At 43.9% G+C, this 25693-nt stretch overlaps 1 protein-coding gene across 3 annotated transcripts in view; it reads right to left on the reverse strand.

The window, feature by feature from the left end:
- DOCK3 (dedicator of cytokinesis 3) overlaps window positions 1–25693 on the reverse strand; it is a 1365978-nt gene that overhangs the window by 332245 nt on the left and 1008040 nt on the right. The gene's annotated exons all lie outside the window — the stretch shown is intronic.

Below are 25693 nucleotides of genomic sequence, written 5' to 3' on the forward strand. Positions count from 1 at the left end.
ATATTAGTTAACAAAGGCCCCCATACTTCAGGGACCAATTTATAAACATCGATTGGTACCCCGTCTGGACCCTGTGCTTTTCCTCCTTTACTGACCCTTATGCTATCTAAAACCTCTTGGACTGTGATATTCAGTGGCGTATGCGGCCACCTATCCCCTATATCCCTGGATGCACTGTCCGAATCAAAGATTTTAGAAAAATGAGAAACCCACTCTTCCTTCATAACGTTGGAAGTTAATTCAGGGATTTTATCATCTTTAAGGAATGGGGAATTAACTGTTTTCCAGAACAGGGTACAATTATTCAATTCAGCAGCCATGGTCAAGTTGTCCCATGCCTCCTGTTGGAGTTCCGCAGGCGTTCCTCCTTGTACTTGAGTGTACTAGTAAGCTTAGAGTCAATGACCGCATTAATACCAATAAAATACTCAATAGAGCCAGTGGTACCTTGATTGTCTTCTAAGATCCCTGTAATACCTGCCAGGCAACTAGTAATGATTGAATCAGACATGATTTTAGCCTTATCCCCCTTCCATCTGAGTCTACCATTAGGGTGCACAGCCTCAATGTTGTTAACAATACACCGCGGGATGCGGGTCCCTTTGTTTTCCCATAGCATGGCCTCTACTATCAGGCAATTGTGGTCACTAAGCTGGATGTCTATAACTTTAGGTGCCATAGTCCAGGCCTCAAGACTCGAGGAGATACAAATAAAATCAATAACAGAATTCGCTTCCCGGCCTGTGAAAGTTGGGCAAATCTCCTCCTGTTCATTTTTCTCGTTAACCATAATATACATGTTATGTGAGTCAAGGAGACTGTTTAAGGCATCTCCATAATAGTTATGTTGAAAATGGGGGACTCCATCTCCATGACAGTCCACCACCCCACATACATTGACATCTGAGAGTGGGCAGGTAGTGGTGTTAAAGTCCCCTGCCATGAACAAATCGAAGATTACATTGGAATCCTTAAGGATGTCATCCAATGCACTTGATAATGCTCTAACCACCTGATCCCTAGTATCATCAAAAACTAACTTAACAAGTATACAGTTCCCAAAATGTGTCAGGGTTCCACTCCCTCTGGACCTTGTAGCATCTAAAAGGAACCTGTTCAGCCCGCAAGGGGCTCACGTTTACATGATCAGACTGTCGGTAAAAACACAAACAGTTGTTACTTGATGCTGTTTGGATCTCCACATAAATAAAATATTTAGCAGCTGAGCTGAATCAAAATATGCATCAGATACAGCAGTTTCATTTCGTCTGGAAATCAGGGAACAGGGGTGCTTTTTTCGATATTGCAAACATGCCCAAATGTAATAAATGTAAGAAAAAAAACAGCAACACGGCGATTGGCGGAATTTAGTCGGAACTCTGTGTTACAAATTATTTTGGAGTCTCCAAAATTCTGCCAATTCAGCCAGCGGGATGGAATATTTTGCACATTTGTGGTAAAAATGAATACCAATGGCGGATATGGAACTAAGTACTAGTCTTACAATGAAACAATTGGTTGCAGGGCAGTCATAAGAAGGAAGTCAGAGGGGGCATGACTACCAAGACTGCATTCTGAAGGCCCCATGCTCATGCTGCAAGATCTATTTATACATTTTGAAGCACGCCTGACATGTTTATTCATGGTAGCTTACCATCAGATGGTACCCGATACTGACAGGTTGGCCTTGAATGATGTCCTTTTCAAAGTCCATGCAAAAAAGCATTAACAGCTTAAGTAACACATTAGCAATAAGAATGGAAAAGTCAGCCGTTCTCAGCCGTAAGGCCTTCGCCGATTACTATCTCTTGAAAACTTGTATAATCAAGTAGGAGGATTACAGATGTTATCACATTTGAACAAAATTGGAGAACTTGCCCAAACCTTCCTCTGCACAGTTTCCCAGGTCCCTCTATTGCTTTACTTTGTTTGAAACTCAGTTTGAATAGTTTTACTTGTATTGAGGCATTGACATATAGGGGCAGAGCCTTGTCTCAGCTAGCATGGCTTCTCATAGATGGAGCCTGTGGGCCTGAATGGCCCTAACCAGGCCTAAGCTGTCCTCCCACTGTGTCGCCACCACAGAATAACAGATAGGACCGTGGTGACATGTTTTTGATACTGCAGACACCAATCGCCTCACCAACCGGAATGGTTCTGAGACGTTAGGCAATTTTTCTCTGCCGGCAACCATTGTTGGTGGGCGTGGCTTGCAGATGCATTTGGAGCCGGGCCTCAATTGCCAGTTCTTGCTGCTGGAGATAGAGCCACACCCAGCATTGGCAAGACCTCTCGCGGCCTTGTCACTGTATACCCTGACGCGGTTTGGAGGAGTTGGGCTCTGTCTACCACCATATTTTATTACTTAGATGTTACTGCTACCCAAGCAGTGTCCATCTCTCCCGGCGAAGGGAGACATGAATTTTCAGAGGTGAGACAGACTGGTGTACAACCCCATTGGCCCACAATCCTTACTTTTCTCCTTCCATACTCGTTCACTAGTGACCCTGCAGCAATGAACACTGCTCTTTCTGGCTGTCTCAGTGCCTTCTCTTATGTACCCTATGACTTGAGGTCAGGGGATGGATACGTCCCACATGCGATTACCCAAAGAATCCTCTTTCATGGTGGAGACACTCTTTCTGACCAGGGCAATGTCTACAGTTTTTCTGTAAACACTGGAGGTTCCCTCGCCACAGCAGACCTGCAGTCTACTTAGGCAGTGCCATCTGTCTTTTTGATTGTGCCCTAACGCATGTTTGCTCTGTGAACCGCGCATGTCAGGTTCCACAGCTGGAATATTGGCATTGGCCCAACTGCCGCACCTGGTGAGGGGGCATACCCTTAACCTGGGACAACTTATCCTAGTGCTCTATTTGAGCCGGTGGGTGGTGCACCAGCAATTATTTTTGTGGACCGGCACTTATTTTTGGCAACAGATATTTTCGGAGTGCAAGGGAAGGAAAAACATACTGGTCAGAAAGACAGAGCAGTCACAAAGGGAGAAAGCAGGAAACTGCAAGTGTGAGATAAATGAACAGGGAGTGTCTGGAAGTGGATTAAAGGGGTACACAGTAGATTTAAGACCACCAGCCTTGATATTCAGTGCGCTAACATTTAATTGAACTGGCAGCGGCATTCTGAGCAGAGTTTTGGGCATCGGCACCCTCTCTTTTGCAATTTAAAACCAGACTTTCACCCATTCACACGCATCACCCTTGGATTGTCGGAGTGCTTACCCAACAACACTGGTGAATGGAAGAAGTACACAATGGAGGTATTACCCACAGGGGTCCCATAGTCGTCTATTCTGGCCTCTACTCATCACTTTATCCAATGTCAAAATCCAAAACGACCCAGCAACAACTTTTTTTTAAAGAAGTAGGTAATTCTAAATCTACAGTTTCTCAGTTACCGGACATGTTGGATTCTACCCAACTGCCACACTGAACACCCTGATGCATGAATTGGCTTGCACAAAATCCTCTATAGCTTTAGGCAATGCCCTAGGGATAATACAACCGCCAAAATGGGTATACATTGCCACTTTAAACAAGTGGATGATTGCCACTGATTCCAGACTCTAGGAGGTGGAAACCCGAATAGATGGTCTGCAGGATGGGGACCTGGACATACGGCACATGAAAAAAAAACTGATCGAGTTGGAGAATAAGGGCCATAGGGACAACATCGTAGTACTGGACTTTACGGAAAATAAGAGGGAGATGGTGTCTCAGTTTTTCTCTGCCAGATTCTCTTCAATCTCTTGAACCAATCCTGTAACCAACTTTTCAAACTTCAGGGGGCACACAAGATGAAAACGCATTCCTCCGCGAACTCCAACAGGCTTTGCGCTATCCTCACATGCTTCTTACACAATCAGAAGGCCTGCCAAGTCATCAATTCAGTGAAACAACATGGACTGTATATGTATGAGGGCCACAAGACTTACATGTGGTAGACTTTTCATACGCACCAATGTTAAAAGGAAGAAACTTATTGGATTTACGATCATGGCTCCATCATAGAGACATTTGCAATAGCTTCTGGCACTGGATATAATGGTCATCACTCTTAATGGGCTCATTGGACAGTAAGGTGTCCCTTCCTGCACAAAAACAATCATCCCTAAAAAGCAGGCACCCTTGCACCGTGGCGCAAGGGTGCTTGTACTGGCACATGGCAGCCAAACGCTTGCCAGTGCAGGGGAAAGCACAGGCATGCATCATATTGTTGTAAATATGACGCATCCCTGTGCATTTAAAATGACGCAGCTCGGTGCAGCAAAATGGCTTGCGGCGCCATGCTGCTGCATTTTGTTGTAAATGAGGCCCAAGATCTTTACATCATCTGCTCTCTGCACTAATTAGCGGATTGACTATTTCCTTTGTACAGCCTCACTGATTTGCCATTTACTGGTCTCCATCATGAAAAATAGCACCACAAATCAATAAGATAAAAAAAACAGAAGATAAGACAAGATTGTGCTCATACTTCCAACACTAACTGGAGGAAAATAATCAGACCGTATCCTCCACACACATGCAATGGGTGGCTAGAAAGGTGTGTCTTCGAGGTGATATGATTAGGGTCTCAGCAACCCACAAGAGATGCCTGGACTCAGAGAAACATAGTCTGGACAGTATGGTGTGGCAACTTACTCTGGAATAAAATGCCTGTCCAACCTGAACCACCATAGGGACCTCATTAAGGCCAAGCAGGCCCTAAATGAGTTATATACCTCCCAGGTCAAGTCAACACTATTCCGTTTAGAACAGCACCACTATGAACACGGGGAGAAGACTGGTTGGCTGTTGGCCCAACTGAAGCAGATCGTCTCTGGCAGGATAATTCCTGATGCCACGAAATGAGCAAGAACGACATTTAACCAGTCCAATGGATATGCTTCAGGAGTTTTATAAAACCATACATGCTTCAGATGAAGCAGCAGCTTCTTTGCTGTTGATACCTGGACAAATCTGATTTGCTGTCCCACAGATGGCAACCCCTTCTCTCCCTTTTTTTCTTTTACTGTTACCGCAATTCTTGGATTGTTACTTTGAAGAACTGACTGTCGGTGTAATTTCTGTTGTATTGTTGGTTGATACAAAAAAACTATGTCAATAAAGAATGAATTGAAATACAAAAAAAAGACACTGATATATGCTTGGAGATGATGAACATAGTATTTTTGATGCGTAGCTCCTCCTATTCCCTACCTTCCATTAGAGTGCACGGAATACCAAGGAGTCAGATCTATTAAGAGAGAACTGAATGGGCCCTCATGTAGGTAGCTAAATACCGGTCGGTAACGGCCGAAATTCGGTAAATATCCCGTTATCGACCGGTATTTAGGCATTTGAGATGTAGGAGGCATGATTTAAGGATTCGGTAATTTACCAAATCGGTAAGGGGTCGGTAAAATACCGAATTGGTAAAATACAGATTCGGTAAATTACCGAATCCTTAAATCATATGTAGTGAGCACTCAAGTGAGTGAATTTCAGTAGTAAGGATTCGGTATTTAACACCAACTACAGGTTGATGTTAAATAACGAATACCTTTCAAAAAGCTAAATTTGGCTGCTTTAAAAGTGCCATGTGGCAGACATACATGCCCTTAGGGCATGTATGTGCGCCACATGTGCACACATGCACGAATCAGGGGTGCAACAGGGTGTCAATGTGACACCCTACCACCCATGATTATGCTTCCCCTATTACCGATTCGGTATTTACCGAATCGGTAATAGCTAATGGCTTCCCATTCATTCCTATGGGCCTCCAGGCCCATAGGAATGAATGGGAAGGGATGCATTATTACCGATTCGGTAAATACCGATTCATAAATACCGATATTTACCGAATCGGTAATAATTACCGATTGTTTACCTACATACTATTTACCGATTCATAAATACCGAATCGGTAAAATTCGGTATTTATGAATCGGTAAATAGTATGTTACCTACATATGGCCCATGATGTTTTAATCGAAGATGCTGCAAAGATTGGCTTGACCTGACGGTACATCATTATAGGGCAAAGTTTCTAAGAGAAATGCTTACTGAAAGTAGGTTCAGTTTTCCATATGTCTGCCGTGCAGAGTTTGCTGATTTGGGAATCCCAGCTGTTGGTAAGTCACAGTCCCTGCACCAGCAGAATATGCATGAATTCCACCAGAGATTTTGCAACAGAATGTGATGCAGGACATTATCTATCTGACTACCAATGCCTGGAAATCTGTGTTTTTCTGTATTAACTCACCCCAGGGACTACAGACCCCAGAAGTCTTCACCGCATTATGCCGCCAGGAGGCAGCCAGTCGGTGAGCCTTGACCTGCCTCTACGAGGGGTGTTTCAACGCAGAGGGATCACTGCAGCGTGGGACGTGCTGAAAACCTGGCGTTTTTCTGCGTTAACTCTACCCAGGTACTACACACCCCAGAAGCCTTCACTGCATCATCCCACGAGGTGACAGCCAGGCACTGAACCTTGACACCTCTCTACAAGGTCTATTTCAACAGAGAGGGACACTTCGCATTCTCCCACCAGGAGGCAACCAGGCAGTGAACCTTAACACCCTCTATGAGGAAAATTCCAACGCAGAGGGATTACCGCAGCATGGGATCTGCTGAAAAAACTGTTTTTTTCTGCATTAACTCTGTCCAGGGACTCTTTGACAAACACTGAAGCCAGCCATTAATAGAGATTAGGATATGTATTACTGTTCAAATGTATCTTAAACTAAAATGCATACATGATCTGATAGTATTCTTCACTGTTGTATGCACATGTTTGTTATTAAATCAAAAAGTAAATAAACAAATTTAAACAAAAAAAAAAAACTCTGTCCCGGGACTATAGACCCCAGAAGCCTTCACCACATTCTCCGGCCAGAGGCAGCCAGGTGGTGAACCTTGACCCCCTCTACTAGGTCTATTCAAACACAGAGAGATCACTGCAGAGGAGGACGTGTGCGGGCACGCCCAGACCGTGCCCGGGCAAAGCCCGACGAAGGGCGCGTCCATCAGCACCCAGAGGAGGCTGGGCTGGGCCACCCCTCTTGGCTCACAGACTTTACACCTGAGCACTGAACTTTCTAAATTATGGGTAATTGGAAGGCTAATGTTACAATCACTGGCCAGAAGGACGGACGGAGGGCTGGCACAATCCCTAGATATCTAACCACCGCCATGTCTGCGATTAATTTGGAGATCGAATCTGTGGAGGGGAGATTAGGTGCTGTAAGGAAATCCTTAACCTTACTCTCTGCTACGGAGTCAAGTGTGCCCCGGCGAATTTGCAAGGGCTCACTAAATGATTGTATTAAATTATCTCAAATATGGTCACCTAGGGTGTGCAATTTTCATATCCAGAGCTGTGCCTTAAGTGATCACAACCCGCTAATCCTGATCAGCCCTATTAAGTATCCTAGGAATAGGGGGGTTCTGCGGAAATGGAAGGACATTGTTTTTGGCACATCTGCTGACTAGTTGCATAAACCAGTTTGAGACATGTCTAAGCAAGACTTTTGACCCTGAGGCAATATTGGGGTCTTTCTCTGAGATCTGCGCCAAGGTTCAACTAGTGACACCAAACCGCCCCATTTCTCAGAACAAAACTAGGTGGTTTGCTAAGCCATGTACAAGAACACATGGAGTTCTACTAAAAGCTTTGGAAGCTAACCCCCAGGAATCCATCACTTATTAGGAATTGTAGGACAACGTATAAAGCAGCCCTCATGCACAGGAAAATTAGATTAAAGAGGAAGCTTGACAGGAGCTGTTTAGTGCCTTTTCCAGGAAAGATGCTGTACAATTTTGGAAGATAGCAACCACTCCCTACTTTTCATCTAGTCCTAGAGTTGGGACTGAGTTAACTATCTCTGAACATGATTGGGTTGTTTATTTCATAAACTGTATGACTCTAATGAGGACGTACATGGTGAAGGAAGCATACCATTAGAGGAAGGGACGCTATTTAGTCCTGAAGCTCTCATAATTTCCTCGGGGGATGTTATTTCAGCACTGAAAAGATCACAAAATCACAAAGCGCCAGGCCCTGATGAAATCCCAGCTGATCTTTTCAAGGATAATTTGGCACTATGCAGGGCCGGACTGGGAACCCAAACCGGCCCTGGCAAAGTGCTCGGCTGACCACCCCTCCCCGGGGGGTTGGGGTGCCACCGAGCTCTTTGCCAGGGCCGGTTTTCGGCCGATTTTCTTACAGGGACGATTTTGCAGCTATGCTGCAAAAACGGTCCTGTAATAAAAACGGCCCCAGGGCCCAAAACCAGCCCCCACCCGTGCGGCCCACCGGGGAATTGCCCGGTGCCCACTACAGCCAGTCTGGCCCTGGCACTATGAGCTCCAATCCTTCTGAACATGCATAATATTATGATTATTATTAAGATTTGTAATGCGCAACAAATCATCCCCAAAGGGATCTCTCGTCGTCCTTGGCTGCACAGTACCGGGCTTATGACAATATAGTAATTAGAACAACCATGTTTTTAGCTGCTTCTTAAACTGCACCAGGGTAGAGCAGGCTTGTATCTCATCCGGTAGTCTGTTCCAATGGAAGGAGGCAAGATGAGAGAATGTACGCCCACCCATTTTGATTTTACTAATTTTACAGGGACAGAGTAACTTCCGATTGCTCAATCTGAGTTGGCGTACAGGGACATAAAGGATTAACTTCTTCCTTAAGTACGCTGGGTCAGTCCCCTGCAGTGCTTTAAACACTATCGTCAAGAGCTTAAACACTGCTCTCTTCCTAATAGGCAGCCAGTGCAGTAGTTGCAATGGAGGTAATGACGGGGTGCGAACTGGTTTGTTGAGGGCCAGCCGCGCTGCTGTGTTTTGCACAACTTGTAGCCTTGATGCAAGATCCCCCCTATTTCCTACAAGTAGTAAATTACCGTAATCTAGTCCACCAACTAGTAGTACCTGTATTAAAGTATTTCTGGCCTCCAGGGGGATCCACGGAAAAATCTTCCTCAACATCCACATTATTCCAAAGCATGTGCCCGAGACCGATTTCACATGCTCCTCCATAGAAAGCTTATTATCGATCATGATTCCCAGGTTCCTGGCCTGCTTTATTGGACTAGGTGCCTCCCCAAGTTCCACAGGCCACCAGTCCGCTGACCATAACTTCACAGCCTTCCCAAACAGGAGAATCTCCGTTTTATTGGAGTTTAGTTGAAGGAGATTCTTGCTCATCCACCTGGCTCTTTTCAATATGCAGGACTTAAACTTTGCTCTGGTTGCCGCGGGATCCGTCTCGATGGGGATTATCACCTGAGTGTCATCCACATATGAGATTGTCTCAAAACCGCAAGATCTAATAATGGCAGCCAGCGGAGCCACATAGATATTGAACAAGGTAGGGTTTAAAATGGATCCCTAAGGGAGCCCCTTGTCCAATACAGTGGTCTGAGATACAAATGTGTCTAATTGGACACATTGTGTTCTGTTGTTCAAACAGCTTTGTAGCCAGGCCCAGGCCATACCTCCGACACCAATCTCTCGCAGCCTAGCCAACAGGATACTGTGAGAGATGGTGTCGAAGGTCGCCGACAGGTCCAGGAGCACTAACATAGTAGGGATACCTCTATCCAATGACATCCTAATAGTATCTGTGACTTCCGCCAAGGCAGCTTCAGTACTATGCCCTGCCCGGAAGCCCGATTGGGAGGAGTCCAATAAACTATACTGCTTCAGATAACCCGTTAGTTGTTGATTGATCAATCTCCATGACCTTAGAACAGCATGGAAGGAGGGAGATTGGCCTATAGTTTTGCATGTCTGCCGGGTCTGTCAGCGCCTTCCTCAGCAGAGGTTTTATGTGTGCCTTCTTCCATTTCCTAGGAAATGAGGCCGTGGCCATAGAAATGTTACAAACCTCCGAGAGCGAGGAGAATAAGATCGGTGCTAGTTCTGACATAATAAACGACACAGCCGGATCTGTTGGCGAGCCAGATTTCGTCCGCGCAAGTACAGATTCCACTTGCTCTGTAGTGATCGTTATAACCTAGGTAGTGATGTATCCCTCTGGGGCGAGACCATCCCCTTCGACACCTCTCCTACCGCCAGGGAGCTATACATTTTATCAATCTTCTCCTTGAAATAATTTGCTAAGACATCACAATGCTTTTGCGTAGGGGGAATAGAGGGAATGTTTACGTTAGGGTTTGTGAACTTGAGAATCTTAAAGAGCTCCTTAAAGGAGTTTTTTGCCTCCCGTATTCACGTGCCTAACTGGTCTCTTCTTGCTGCATTACAGCTTTTTAAAAAGGCTTTATGTAACAGTTTATAAGCCTGCTTATCCTCCGGTCGCTTAGTTTTCCTCCATTTTCTTTCTCTACCTCTACACAGGGCCTTTTCCTTTTTAAGGCATTCTGAGTACCAGGGGGCTGAAACAGCCCTTTCTTGAGAGCTCAATCTTTTCAGGGGAGCAATGCTATTTAAGGTGTCCCTAATAGAGGCCTCCCATCTCTCTAAGGCTCTCTCACTTGCCTCTCATCTTTCGAATTAGGAGGTTCTAAATGCCCGACTAAATGCTGCAGGAGTGATTTTCCTCCAAGCTCTACGAAGATTATCTCTACCTTGGAGCTGGCTTCTATTACTGGTCTGCTAAAGGAGAATTTCAGTGCCAAGTGATCGGTCCAAGCTAGTGCCAACGGAGGTTCTACTGATAAATTTATGTTCGAGAAATGGTGTCCAGGGTGTGTCCTGCGACATGTGTAGGTTCATGAATTCAATTGAGTGCAATTGAGAATCCCCCCTTAAATCGTGGCCACAGGCAACAATTGTCCCCATCTTTAAAAAGGTAGATAGGAGTGACAGTAGTTGTTATTGCCCAATATCTTTGCTAGATTTGACCGCAAAGTTATTAAGTAGGATCCTTTTGGACCATCTAGAGACTTGGGCAAGTGAACATCAGATTTGTCATCTGTTCAATATGGGTAAAGACATGCATTAGGTACTGTAGATCAGTGCCTAAATCTACATCTAGTTGTAAGAAAGTACATTACCTCCAGGAAAGATTTTTTCTTTCTGGCGTTCATGGACTTAATTGCCGCATTTGATAACGTTCTGAGAGCGAAGCTGTGGTCAATGCTATTGCCTAAGGGGGCTAATCCACAAATTGTTCTTCTCCTCTCTCAACTTTATTCTGATGTGGAAGCTAAGATTAGGTTTGGGCCACACGGGGATGGACCCCTTTTATCAAGATCAAAAAAGGGGTCAGCCAAGGCTGTGTTCTGGCCCCTTTTCTTTTTAGTTTTCATATACATGAGTTGCAAAATGATTTGTTATCTACGGATATAGATCTTCCTAGGATAGGGACTCCTAAGATACTGGTCCTAATGTACACAGATGATTGTGTACTTGTGGCTCAGACAGAAAGAGGACTACAAAAGCTACTGAATCGCCTTGTGGTATTCAAGTCTGACCTAGGTCTTACAACTAACAAAACTAAGACATACACTATGATCTGCGGTCACCCACGCAACAGAACCCCTATATTTCACATTGGCGACACTGCCCTTACAACTGTTGCCACTTTCACATATTTAGGGATCCCATTTGATCATTGTAATACATGGGTACATTTGACAACTGTAAGGGATACCCCGCTGGGGCAGGCTATTGGGGCCATTTTTAAATTTGGTTGCAAATTAGCGTCCCTCCCGTTGACTGCTGCTCTTAATATTTACAAAGGTAGACCTATTCCTATAGCTACCTATGGTGCTGGTGTATGGGCCTATTCTGATCATACTGCTTTACAAAATAGTGAAAATCAAATTCAGTATATTGGAGATTCCATCAAACTTGCTCCTGTTTTACTTTGGCTCTCAATCCGGTCAAGACCTGAGGTTGTACTATCGCAGTCTAAATATCTGTTTACAGCTTTCCCAGGACCATATGACTAGGTGGCTGACCTATGTCAAAAATCAACTCCAGTTAATTGGTAGAACGGAGTTGTTCAGTAATCCAATACCTATTGATGGCCAGACCAGGCTTTTCCTCAAAAATGTATTACTGGAGAATAAGATGGAGCACATTTGAGAGGGTGAGCGGAAGAAGAGTAGGGTGGTGAATCATTATGTACTACACCTGATGTTGAACCATATCTTCTGAGACTACCTCACCATTAAAGATTTCTTTTGCTGAGGTTTAGACTCGGCCGGGCATATTTGTTGGTGCCCTATCCTTCCAACGTTTGTTTCTGAGAAGGATTTGGAATAATGCCCATGCAATCCAACTACCCCCCAATCCGAATCGCATCTGTTTTTCTTCTGTAATCTTTATAAAGTACAAAGAAATTGGTTTCTAAAGCCATTTTAAAGAATTTCTAATATCCATAAATTTGAGGAAGCTTAGAGCATTTATAATTGTTACAGACAGATCAAGTGTGTATTATGGTTTTTAGATTTCTTACCCATGTTATTACATTTAGAAAATGAGTGGGGAAATAATGATGAGCTGTATCAGTGCCAACTGTCTTAAATTGTTTTAAATTTAGTTTGGAACCCTTTTTGATGTGATTATCTTAACTTTGTATTGTAGCATTTTAACTGAATACATATTTTATGATGGATTTTCATGCAGCTGTGTCTGTGTAATTAATTAATTAGATGTTTTTACTGTCTTAATTGTATGCTTTAATGGTTGTTTTAATAAAGTATTACAGACTGACAATGCCTTTTATGCTTGTTTCTTTGGTGTCTACTTTATGATACTGTTTTGCATGTATGAGATCAAGATTATAGGTTCCCTGTTTTAAGTCAAAATTTGACAGAATCTAATGCACAAATGAAGAAGTTAGCAGAAGAATAGTTTATAATAAAGTCACTTTTATAGGAGAGGAGTTGGCCTAACGGCTAGGGCGGTTGACCTCCAATCTGGGGAATTGAGTTCGAGTTTCGGCAATGACGCTGAACATCCAGTGATTCTGGGCAAATCACTTAATCTCCCTGTACCTAACAAAAATGAATGCGGCCTCATGTAATGCAACTGGTGCTATGTAAAGTGCTCTGATACCCGATTCGGTTCAAGTTCGCGCTACGTAAACTCTGTTAATTAAAAAATGATGACAAGCTGTAAAGCATATCATACTTGCTGAAGATTAAGCCTGTAGCATGTAAGAAACGGACAGAGATATCTGCCGCAAACATACCCCTGGGATAACTGAGCGATAGTAGACCCCCCCCACACCCACAAAAAACAAACACCAATTTTTTTTGTTCCGCCCAGGGCGCTATCCCGGTCAATCAGAATTAGCGCCGGCCCTGCTTGCATGTGATCTGGATCTACCATTCCAGTGCAATTTATCACCAAATACGTAACACTGAGGTAAACTGAACCAGCAGTCTTTGGAACTGCAATCGCGACCTACTGTAAATTGGTTTATGGAGCAGAGCTGGGATTTTAAGGGCAGTGTTCCTAAATCAGAATATCATTTTGAATAAATTGCCTACATTACAGTGGAGGCTTAATTGATCTTTTTCATTATAGACAAATGCCTCATATTTCGAACTTGTTTGGAACAGTTTAGCAAGTAGAAGAAAATAAGTGCGATATGATTCAGACAAGGCTTCCAGAACCACGTGGCTGGTGTACGACTGGGCTTTTTTCAGCTATTTCTTAATCCCTCTTTAATGCGACCTCAAGATAGGAAAGCTGTGAATGCCCAGTTCCTAAGAGGTTCACATATAAAGATGGAAGATTATGAATTGCTGAAACCCACTGTGATTTGAATTTTCTATTTTAAGATTAGACGGTGGTGTGGCGCTTTATCAAAAGCTCAAGTTGGGTAAATAGGAAATGTTGCTTTTATTTAGGTTCCGGCCTGGGTCTATTGTCTATTTGTTATGCTTTCCGCTTTCAACATGCTCCGTGTCGTCCAGAACCTTTCCATGTGACGGGAAGTCTACCTACTTCTTTTTAAATTTTATGAATGTCTATCAGTAATATATCCTATTTACTAACACTTTTTGAATTCCTAGAACAGCTTACCTGCATCTTGACCTACTCCAAAAATAAGCGGCTTGTCTTAGAGTGAGTGCCTTATTCAAATGTGCAGTTTATTCATGCAATGATTTGAACTGTTTTATATTTTTAACTGCTTATATTGGTTTTAAATTGTACACTGTCGGAGTTTAAGGTTTTGCTGTGCTGAACTTTTATTTGTGTGACTCCCATTCGAGTAAACATTTTTGGATTGATTGATTCAGAAACAAATCCCATATTTCATAAGTAATTAGGCTACAATTCAATTCACATTTCTGACTGCCTTCTAGTAAAAGATAACACGTGGTTTAGTTACTGTTTTTCTAGCCAGGGCTCAAGCAAGCATGATGTGGGCAAAGGACTGGCTAGAGTAATACCATCACCCATCAGAACAGGAAGTGACATAATTGGGTCTCCCATCATCAACCTACATAGAAAGTGGCATCACTAAATTTCTCATCATCCATCTGGACAGGAAGTGACCTTGCTGGTTTTCCCGTCAAAACCATCTTTAAAAGAAGCCAAGCAAGAGCACTTAATTTTCAATCACCCATCATCACAGGAAGTGATACCACCGGATATCCCATCATTCACCTACACAGGAAGTGACATCACTGAATGTCCCACCATCCATCTGGCCCGGAAGTGACCCTACTGGTTTTCCAGCCAAAACCATCTTTAAAAGAAGAAGCCAAGCAAGAGGACTTCTTTTCCCATCACCCATAAGCACAGGAAATAACATCATGGCACCCTGCACTCCTCCCCTGCTCACAGAACCTACTTAATGGTAGCTGCAAGACGAACGTTCAGCGGGTGTGGCAATCGCATGCCAAAGGAGTGCCAAAAGCAAGTCCCCCTGTGCCCATCTGCACCTGAACCATGCCCAGCACCAGGAACGCTGGTCTGATCACCGCCGAGAGATACTGTGCAGCACTCCTTATGATGCTAGATCCCATCCATCGTTCCCCCAACTACTGCTGTGCCGCACCTTACACCATGGAAGGAGCATTCACATGCACCCACTGCCGTTTCTCAAGCAGCAACCCACCCACAGCCCCCATGCATATATTAACAACGCCCTCAACACCCCCTCTCAATACACAAGCACTAACAATGCCTACATGCCCACCCTACAAACCCGCACATTAATACCTACTCGCATCATGTTTCTCAACACACGATCACTCCGCAAACACACAACTGAAATATAGGACCTGCTGCGTCTCTTCTGTGCACTCATGTTCTCAGCGCAGTTCCTGACGCACACTGACCGCGTGTGAGCAGGCAGTGCACCCACCTATCCAGGTCAGACACTGTGCCCAGATGCAGTCAACCTGGCCTTGGGATAAGGACTCCTTCAGGATGGTCACGCTTGTAAACTAAAGGAACATTCTAAGAGAACTGGAAATCTTGTGTTTCCCTTGAAATGCTTGCAAAACTGAAACGGGTTAAAGGTGTCAACTGGTGTCAAATCCCATGTGAAAATGTTTTCATTACACAATCTCTGTAAGATTCACTAACGAGCGGAGATTGAGGCGGCCGGCGGAGATGATTGCGGAGAGACCCGCCTTTCCGTAATCCCAGGTGACTCCAGGTGACTCCTCCCCCCGTAATGGAGAGCAACAGCGTTCTGCGGGTTCTGTGCCTGAGCTTCGAGGTGTCGATCAGAAATCCGTATGCGAAAGGAACGAGGGCTGAACACGGGCTGGTCTTTCTCACCCGGCAGAGCCGTGTGGTGCAGTGTGGAGCAGTGTGGTCCCCCGGCGGCTCACTTCAGTGCAAAATTCGGGCGGCCCCGGTCCACGGCGGCGGCGGCTATTATCCAAGGCTGCAGGGCATTTTGGAGGACTCTGTAGTAAGTGTGATATGCCGACAGAATATTGAGGGGAGGACAGATGGCGCTGCAGCTCAGAGGAAAGTAAGCTGTGGCGTTTTTTTTCCTTTATTCTTCGACGCTGGGCATGTTAGATTACTGTTGGAAATCGATGGCTGTTGGTGCCCAGCAATAAGACATTTACGGGGCTTGAACTAGATTGGCCTGAGCTGGGAAACGATCCTGACACCGAGCGTCAGCACAAACAGAAAGCCAAAGTGCGTGGCCAAGAGTATCTGTAAGTGAGACTGGCTTTGAGACTCTTCTGTTAACTGCTAGTCACTGGAGTTGCTAGAGTGCTAGAGGGGCGGCCTGGAGATACCAGGCTTTTGACAAAACTTGTACAAACAAAATTCGTATTGTAAGAGGCAGATGGTGACAAAGGCGGCTATTTCATTTCCTCTAAGTTAGAGTATAAAATCGGACTGCTGCTTATTGATTCGGGCTTTAACTTCTCGGCGAGTAGGTGCTGGGCACTCAAGGGGTAAAGATGGGTAAACATATCAAACAGGCTAACGCCATTACAAAGGTTGACTGTAGCGGGGCTTAAGGCTTAAACTCGACTTGCCCAAGCAAAGGTAACGGCAACAACAGCTAGAGCTGAGAATAATCCAAGCCAAGCAGGTTCAAATTCTAGTCTGGAGAGCTCAGAGGAAGAGCTTCAAGAACCTCGTCAAGCAGAGGCGGAGTCTGCCGCTCAGAGGCCAACAGAGGGCTCTTCAGGCATGGGAAAGGAACTAACAGTTGAGCCCACAGCCAGCCCCACCAGAGAGGTGATAAGAAACCAAAAGGATTTTCCGCTATTTTCCAAAAAAGCTGTACAGGCAGCCTCAGCCCCGGCTAAATGTGCAGTTGATCTGGTACAACGGATGGAGGGAGGGTCGCCAGGGTGTAGATCAATAAATCCCCCAGGACAGACTCCACGCTCGCTGTCTCCGATTCAGATATCAGGGTCTGAACCGGTTCCCTCTCTGCCACTCTACAACCACAAAAAGCTCTTTTACTGGACACTCAGCCAGTTTTAACAAACCTCCAACTCAAGCCTCAGAATTGACCCAGTTACTCTTAGAAGATGCAACAGATGCAGCCATGGAGTCGGTAGATGCACAGGTACAGCCTCAGCTACATTGTCAGATGGACTGTCAACCTGTACTAGACTTCCCAGATCAGTCAGTTGGGATTATGGAGCTAGGTGGGAAACCGCAGCAGAGCGGTATACAGTCATCGACCACAGAAGCGAATACTCTCCAAATGGAAATTAAAGCCATGCTAAACATGATTTTCGATGAAATCAGAAATATGAAGAAATCACAAGAAAGTGAGATAGCTTCCCTCCATCTCCGTCTAGGGAAAATTGAAGAGGCTGTGGCCTGTCTCCCGGCTAGAATCCAAGAAGCCGAATCCAGAATTTCCGTACTGGAGGATCAAATGAACTTAATGATTCTGAAAGCCAAGGATGCGGCAAAGGATAAAATTGCTTTAGAGAACAAAGTAGAGGAATTAGAAAATCATTCTCGCTGATTGAACTTGTGTTTTGTGGGAGTACCTGAGGGAAGTGAGGGCGCTCAAGCTCTCCAGTGGGTCGAGTCATTTATTAAGCAGACGGTCTTGCCAGAGTTTTCTGGTGATCTCACGATCACGAGGGCGCACCGAGTTCCATCACATCCCCTACCAAATTAATTGATCCACAAACAATTGCGGTGAACTTTGCCGACTATTGGATTAAAGAGAGGATCTTGAACAAAGCTATTTCAGCAGAGACAATTTCCGGTTAATGAGGTTTCTAAATGTCTTATTTTTTCAGACATGTTTGTGGTAGCAGCCCGTAGGCGGAAAGAGTTTGTTAAACTTCTGTACCTTTTTAAAGCTCAGGGGGCACAGGCTTCTATAGCACAGCAATCAAAATTTCGAGTCCTTATTAAAGGAAAATGTCATTTTTTTCTTCAATAGATGAAGCTCAGAATCTGTTGAAAGAGATCTCATCTGGAAAATGATTCAGTATTGAATGTAAATGCTAAGGATATGCAGGGTCGGGGGGAGAGAGGGTCACCCAGGGTGCAGCAATAAGGCATCCCACAATGTTTCAGGGGAGGGAGAGATGTGGCTGGCGGGGGTTTTCCACATGTCTGGTGGGTGGGTCTCGGGGGGAGATGGGTGGGTTAAAAGCAGTAAAAAGAGCAGTAGCAAGGGCAGTTGTGGAAAGCTCCTCAGGATTGCTAGATTTTTCGTTTGCTATTTGAAACTTTTTGAAATGACAAATAAATGCTGTATTATTTCAGTTAATGTTAATGGGATTCTAAACAAACAAAACTATGGAGGACTTATAAGGTGGCTTGCTTTCTTTTTCCCCCAGGTACTATTTCTTCAAGAAACTCACCTAAAATATAACTCCCCAAAGCTATTTCTCCCAAGAGTATTTTCTCATGTTTTTTGGCTTCAGCGGGCTGGCCAAAAGAGGTGTAGCTATCTATTTTTGTAGAGGTCTTCCGTGGGAATTTGGTCAAGTCCAGAGAGACCCCTTGGAAAGGTGGATCTGGGTTGAGGCCAAATTAAGCGGTACAATATTACATTTTGTAAATTACTATGGCCCTGTAGTGGACGATACCATAGTTTTACTCAAAATCAGTGAGTTACTCAGGGGGGGTTCCAGGAAAGATAATCTTGGGTGGGGATTTTAATTTTATTCAAGATTTAAAGAAGGACACCTCCAATAAAAACAAGAAAGAGTTAAAGCCCAAAATCAAAAAAGTCTTAGATGCTTTAAGACAGGAGCATCTCTTCCTAGATCCCTGGCGCCTAACTAATCCAACTGATTGTAAATATACATGTTATTCTCACCAATTTCATATGGCTTCCCGCATTGATTTTTTTTTAATATCACGATCCCTGACGCATACAGGTACGGAAATAGGGGCAAATTAATTTTCTGACCACCCCTTTGTTAAGCTTGAGTTGGAAATTGGGGAGGGAAGGAGGATAAGATCCAGGTGGCAGATGAATCGTCTTCTCCTTCAGGATCCTCAATGGGTAGCCGACACAAAAGAATGGATACTAGAATACTTCAGGATAAATGAAAACACGGTAGATGCTTTTTCAGTTTGGGGGGGTTTAAAGCTGCTTTACGTGGGCAGATGATTGCTTTTTCAGCCGCTCAGTCAAAACAACGGCGTGATAAAATTGCCAAACTTCAGCAGGCTGTGGATAATGCTCTGTGCCTGGGAAACGCCTCGGTACAGGGGTCGGGGAGAGCTGGAGGCCAGCTTGAAAGGGTGAAACAGGCATTGAGGGAATTTTTTCCAATGGAAGAAATAAATAGCTCTAGAACATACCAGCAACGAGTGTATGAGGACAGCCAAATGTTTGGTAAACTGCTAGCAGGGCTAACAAAAACTAGACAGGAAGCAGCCCTGATTTCCAGAATTATTGATCCAAAGACCAGTAATACGATAACGGATAAAGACGGCATAGCCAAAGTCTTTATGGAACACTATTCGCACTTATACGCCACCAGATACAAGGCAGGATTTGACTAAATTCAGGAATATTATGAGGGGGATAGTCTTCCCAGTTTGTCAGAGTTGCGAGTGGAACAAATCCTTCTCGACATATCTGAAATAGAAGTATTAAATGTAGAGAAATCAATTGCAGGGGCAAAGGCCTGTGGAACTGATGGCCTGCCAATCGAATTTTATAAAACCTTTTCCAAGGAATTGACCCCCTTCTTGGTGAAACTGTTCAACACCATTAGGTCGGAAGGCAGTGTTCCCTCAAGTTTCAAAGAATCTATAATAGTCAGCTTTGTGAAGAAGGGAAAAAACCATATGGCTGTCAATTCATACAGACCGATTAGTCTCCTCAATGCTGATTTTAAAATTCTAATGAAAGTGTGGGCAAAACGCTTCACCCCCATAGCCCAGGAACTGATTCATAGTGATCAGTCCGGGTTTGTTGCAGGGAGGTCCATGTCCTCCAATACTGGGTTCTTAATTCAGGCTCTTGATTATTTTATGAACAATAAAACTCCAACGCTTATTATGGTGGTGGACGCCGAAAAGGCGTTCGACCTGGTTAATTGGGACGCACTTTTTATCGGACTTTACAAATTTGGTGTACCCGTCCAAATTACAAATATTTTGAGGAACATCTATCAGGGGACCCAGGTGGTGATAAATGCCAATCAAATAGGGACAGTCAATATAAATCGTGGGACCAGGCAAGGGTGCCCGATGTCCCCCCTACTGTTTACCTTTTTTATTGAGCCTCTGGCCATCAGAATTCACGGAAATCCAGAAATTAAAGCTCCAATGAAGGGGGTGGCGAAATTGAAACTCTTCGCTGATGACATTATTTTATATTTAAGCCCAGATAGTCTAAATATGGACCAGGCATTAAAAGAGTTTAGTCAATTTGAATTAATAGGGGGGTATAAAATTAATCAAAACAAAACCGAGATCCTAACATTGAATGTCGACTGTAGTTTTCTACCCTCCAATTTTCTATATCAGGCTTCGAAAGGAGAACTAATAAGATATTTGAGTATATTTGTCTCTAATTACTATGAACAGCTGCTCAGCCTAAACTACTCAGCAATGCAGAGAAAAATTAAGGCTTTGCTTGATAAGTGGTCTGTATTACCTCTAACTCTAATAGGCAGCGTAGCTCTTATAAAAATGTTGATCCTTCCCCTTTTAATATTCCTTTTTATAAATGTACCCTTGAAGATTCCAATTATTTCAAAGAGCTGGAGTCTATGTTCAGGGATTTCGTGTGGAGTAGCATTACCAAAAATACGAACTTACTATGAGACAGCAATTCTGGATCTTACAGCACGCTTAATAGAATCAAACGGCCAACTAGACAATTTTTTTTGACAGAATGGTTAAGGAGTCTGGCTCGCAAATTCCGATATTTTTAAAAACATCCAAATTACCGAAAAAGACCCGATACAAGACGGTACGAGATTTTTCCTCTAGACTACAATCCTTTTTAAACAAGCTGGCTCCTCAGGATTTTACTTTCTAAAGCTAGAGGAATGCAAAACTCTCGGCCTCCAACTACACTCTAGTCGTCTTAAAAGATGGAAGGACTGTGGTTTCGAGGAATTGGGGCACTTTTTAATTAACAAGAAAGTAATCTCCTGGCAAGAGGTTCAAAATAGATATGGCGACTGAACCAAGCCTGGTTTCCTGGAGTAGCTGCAGATTGTAAATTTTATAAATAGGTATAATCTATAATTAGGCGGTGCTCCAACAAAGCAGGTAAATGCTCTATATAGAGCCAAATTAAAGGGGGTTGGAAATTGGTATTCTCAGCTGCGAAAGTGTAATGAGCTCCCCCTTGTGGAAGAATTCCTGGGAAAAGTAACACGGGAAACCAACTGCTCTTTCTCTCGCCAGGAATGGCAGGCTATAGCCGAGTTAGGGAGTAAGGCACTAAGAGCAGCCAATTTTAAAAGGATGGCTTTTCCATCTCTGTGGTTGGCATACTACACCCTAAAACCCTGAGTAAAAGACATCCGGAAGTGGAAAACAGATGTTTCCGATGTCAGGCAGAAGGCGAAGGAGATTGGCTCCACATATTCTTCATGTGCCCAAAACATGAGGTATTCTGGGTCAAGATCTTCTCGGCTATAAGGCAATTTAGAAGAGACTTGACCCAGAAGTTGAGGTAGCTCTCTTTGGCATTTCTAGAGTAAGGTCTAACTTGACAAAAACAGAAGAGACCTATACGGCGATCAGCTCTTTACTTGCTCTCTCTCTAAATCTCAAAAACTTGGAGGTCTGGAGATGTACCTTCTTACTCAAAATGGCTGAACAAAATGAAACGAACTATGAGGTTTAAAGAAGCTTATCCTAAGAGGGTTGGCGAAAGAAAATTTAGAACTGTCTGGAAGTATTTTGAAAATTTTGAAACCTGGTAGAAATATAAATGTTATAGACTTTTGCATTGTAGTATCGGGGAGCATTTTAGGACTTTGCACTTTTTCTGGTGCGTCTGAGATGCACTTTAGTAAGGCATGTTAACAGTTTTATAATGCGGCTTCTCAGCAGGTAAAATGTTTGCATATTGTTGATTGGATGTAATACGGGTTTGTTTTTAAAAGTATTCGATAATCAAGGGTATTGGTAATTATGAGTTTAATTATTTCAGTTTTTGCGTTGGTTCTAGATAAACGTAAAGGCCCTTGAATAATATCAGTATACCCATCTTCCTGTCACCCCAGAACTCAAGCACTTACGCACTTTAGAAATTTAATGGGTAAGATCGGTTATTCTCAAATAATGCAAGACTCAGCCAGACTCCTGTTGTTTTTTATATCTGCTTTTATTGTTTTGGTAGTTAATCTACGTTGATTTCATTTTAAAAATGAACAAGAACTAATGATCGTAAAATGTTTGTTTCTATTCCTGATGATTACTGTGACCTATATGTATGTTATGCCTTTTTGCTCTGCTCAATAACAAATGTACACAAAAATAAAAATATGGGACCTGCTGAGTAGCGACTCACCCAACAACCTCTTTATCACAGAGACCTGGCTCAACCCCTCATTGACTCCTGACATCGCCATATAAATGAAAGCGGGCTACACAATCGCTCCACAGGACTGCCTTTACAAGCCAGGATGAAGACTTGCTATTATCTACAAGGAATCCATCAAATACACAACATCCACAGAAAACACCACTCCATTCATGGAACACGTGCACTTTAAGCTGCAAATCTATGAAAACTTCACCCTGTATGGAACCCTCCCCTACCAACCACCCAGACCACAGGCCACCTTTACCAACCTCATCACCAACTTCAGTGCTCCTCTCACCAACGACTCCAAACCTACATTCTCCTCGGTGACCTCAACTTTCACCTGAAAGACCGTGACAACCCCTGCTCCACAGCACTCCTTAAAACCTTGATCAACATCAGAATCACCCAACTCATCCCAGAATCAATACACCACAGGACACACACTAGACCCCCAACTTTACCAGAAGAGACAGAATCGGATACAACTCCACCACACCACTCACATGGACCTACCACTCCAACATCCAATTCCAAATCAACACACTTCAAGTCAACACCTCGCCCAGGTTCAGCAATCCAAGCTGCAGCTGGGGCAAAATCGCAGAAGCAGACTGGCTCAGCGCCCTCAACATCAACCTAGCTCCACAGACAACTTTGACAAAGACATCAACAACTTCAACAAGTGGATCAAGAACTTTGCAGACTCCTTAGCACACATAAAACACAACAATCGTAGTAGATCAAGCAAGCAGGCCAGCTGGTACACAGAAGACCTCTGAGACACTAAATGACACTGTAAACAGCTAGAAAAGAAATGGAGAGCAAGCCAAGACACCACATACAGAACTACTTACAATGCTGCACTCAGATGGTATCACCAGCAAATAATAGACACCAAAATAAAATCACTCAGGGACCGCATCAAAGAAAGCTCCAACAGCTCCAAGGAGATAGGAGATGTTCTCGATTGTTAAGGATTACACTTTGCCCTAAGCCACTGTCAAAAGCATCGGTGCCTCCCAGCAACTCTGTGACAACCTATCAAACGTCTTCCACAGCAAAACCACAAACATCCACAGCAACTTTGCACACCAACCCAACGCCAGAGAACTTGCTGATAACCGTCTCACAACCAACCAAGATAGCCAACTGACTGAAAAGCCAAACCTCACCAGAAACAATACAGCGGCAATCATGGGGACCATCCACCCATGGCCTCCAATGCACCCATGCCCCCCCAACATCAACATCAACAACCTGGGAACATCATCAATCAGTACCACCTTGACCCACATCATCAACACTTCCATCACATCCACCACTTTTGCAGATGAATAAAAACTTGGAGAAATCAACGCCATCCTCATGAAGCCCACAGCTGACCCGAATCAACTGAGCAACTTCTGACCCATCACCTATCCAGCCAAAGTGATTAAGAAGGCCATAAACAAGCAATTTACAACCCATCTCGAACTTCAACATCTTCTAGACAACACTCAATCAGGATTCAGAAAGAACCGCAGCACCAAAACATCAATCATCTTGGCCACTGACGACATTTGAATCATGCTGGATAGTGGAGAAACAGTGGCCCTCGTCCTGCTCAACCTCTCTACAGCCTTTAACACTATCTCCCATAACACCATCATCAGACGACTCTATGACATTGGCATACAAGGATCTGCTCTCAAATGTTGCTGTTTCTTCCTCACAGGAAGAAACCAAAGGGTCAGGCGGTCACCCTTCACATCAGTGACCAAGTGATTGATATCCGGAGTCCCGCAGTGATTGTACCTCGGTCCCACCCTTTTCAACATATACATGACAACGCTCACCAACATCATCTGATCAAAAGACATCACCGTTATCTCCTACGCTGATGACACCCAACTCATCCTCTCCCTGACGGACATTCAACCACCACCAGGACCAACTTCACAACTGCATGATCATGGTGGTAGACTGGATGCTAACTAGCTGCCTGCAGCTCAACTACGACAAGACAGAAGTACCAGTCTTTGACAACAAGACCTCCCCATGGAACTTCACCTGGTGGCTGGTGGAGCTAGGACCAACACCCACTTAACATGCAAGAAGTCTAGGGATTATTCTAGATGACACACTCTACATGATGGCAAAAGTCAACGCAGTGTGCACCTACTGCTTCCCCATCCTATCTTGCTATAAAAGAGCTTCAAATGGTTGCGTGAGAACACCAGAAGGACCGTCACGCAAGCACTCATCATCAGCAGGCTGGAGTACAGAAACACTCTATGCTGGAATCTCCAAACAACTCCTATACAGACTCCAGACCATCCAGAAGACTGCTGCAAGGCTCATACTCAACCTTCCATGCCGCACACGCATCACACCGCGCCTCAAAAAGCTTCACTGCCTCCCCATTCACAAGTCACTAATTCAAATTTTACACACACACAAGCAAAGTCCTGCACAACACAGGATCAGAATACCTGAATAGCCGCATACACTTTTACCAAACCAACCAAACATCTACACTATGGCTCACTCTCACTTATTACCAGCATCTGCAAAAGCAAAACTGGAGGTTGCTCGATCTCCTTCATCACATCCAAGACATGGAACGACCTTCCTCAACACATCAGAGCCTCCTCCTCACTACTTGAGTTCTGGAAGAAGCTGAAAACCTAGCTATTCATACGAGCACCTTGGGGACCTCCCACTACACACCTGGCCAAGAGCCTGGATACCCCTCTGGTGATTAGTGCGCTATACAAATCAATATAACAAGCATGTGCAGCACTACCAGTGGTTCTTTTTTACATGAGCCAAGGGGTATTGCAATGTTTTCTGCTAGGATTTCTCTGGTATGGACATTTTTGAAATGCCACATACCGAAAGGCAAGCAAGGATTGTACAATAACTGCACAAGTCATGAAATAATACTATAGTATTCCACCACAATAAGGATTTAAGTTTGAGTTTGCACAGCACTCATTACAAAGGTGCAATAGGCATTCCACAATTTCAAAAGAAATGATTTTACAAGCTTCCCATTTTCACTGAAATGCTCAACCCAAGTCCCGAGCTCTCTACAGATCTCCTGACCTGATCCATGCAGTGAACCACAATGAGTCTATTCATCTCTAAGTAACACATATCAATGGAGCCAAGTTTGCTTTGGACACATAAAAAAATCCCTGTTTAAATAGTTAGGAGCATGATGATAGAGGAATTCACATAGGATTTTAAAATGGTTTTATCCACAAAACAATTAGCTATTGTGTCCATC

This window comes from Triturus cristatus, chromosome 9 (genome assembly GCF_964204655.1).
Source record: "Triturus cristatus chromosome 9, aTriCri1.1, whole genome shotgun sequence".
Taxonomy (NCBI): domain Eukaryota; kingdom Metazoa; phylum Chordata; class Amphibia; order Caudata; family Salamandridae; genus Triturus; species Triturus cristatus.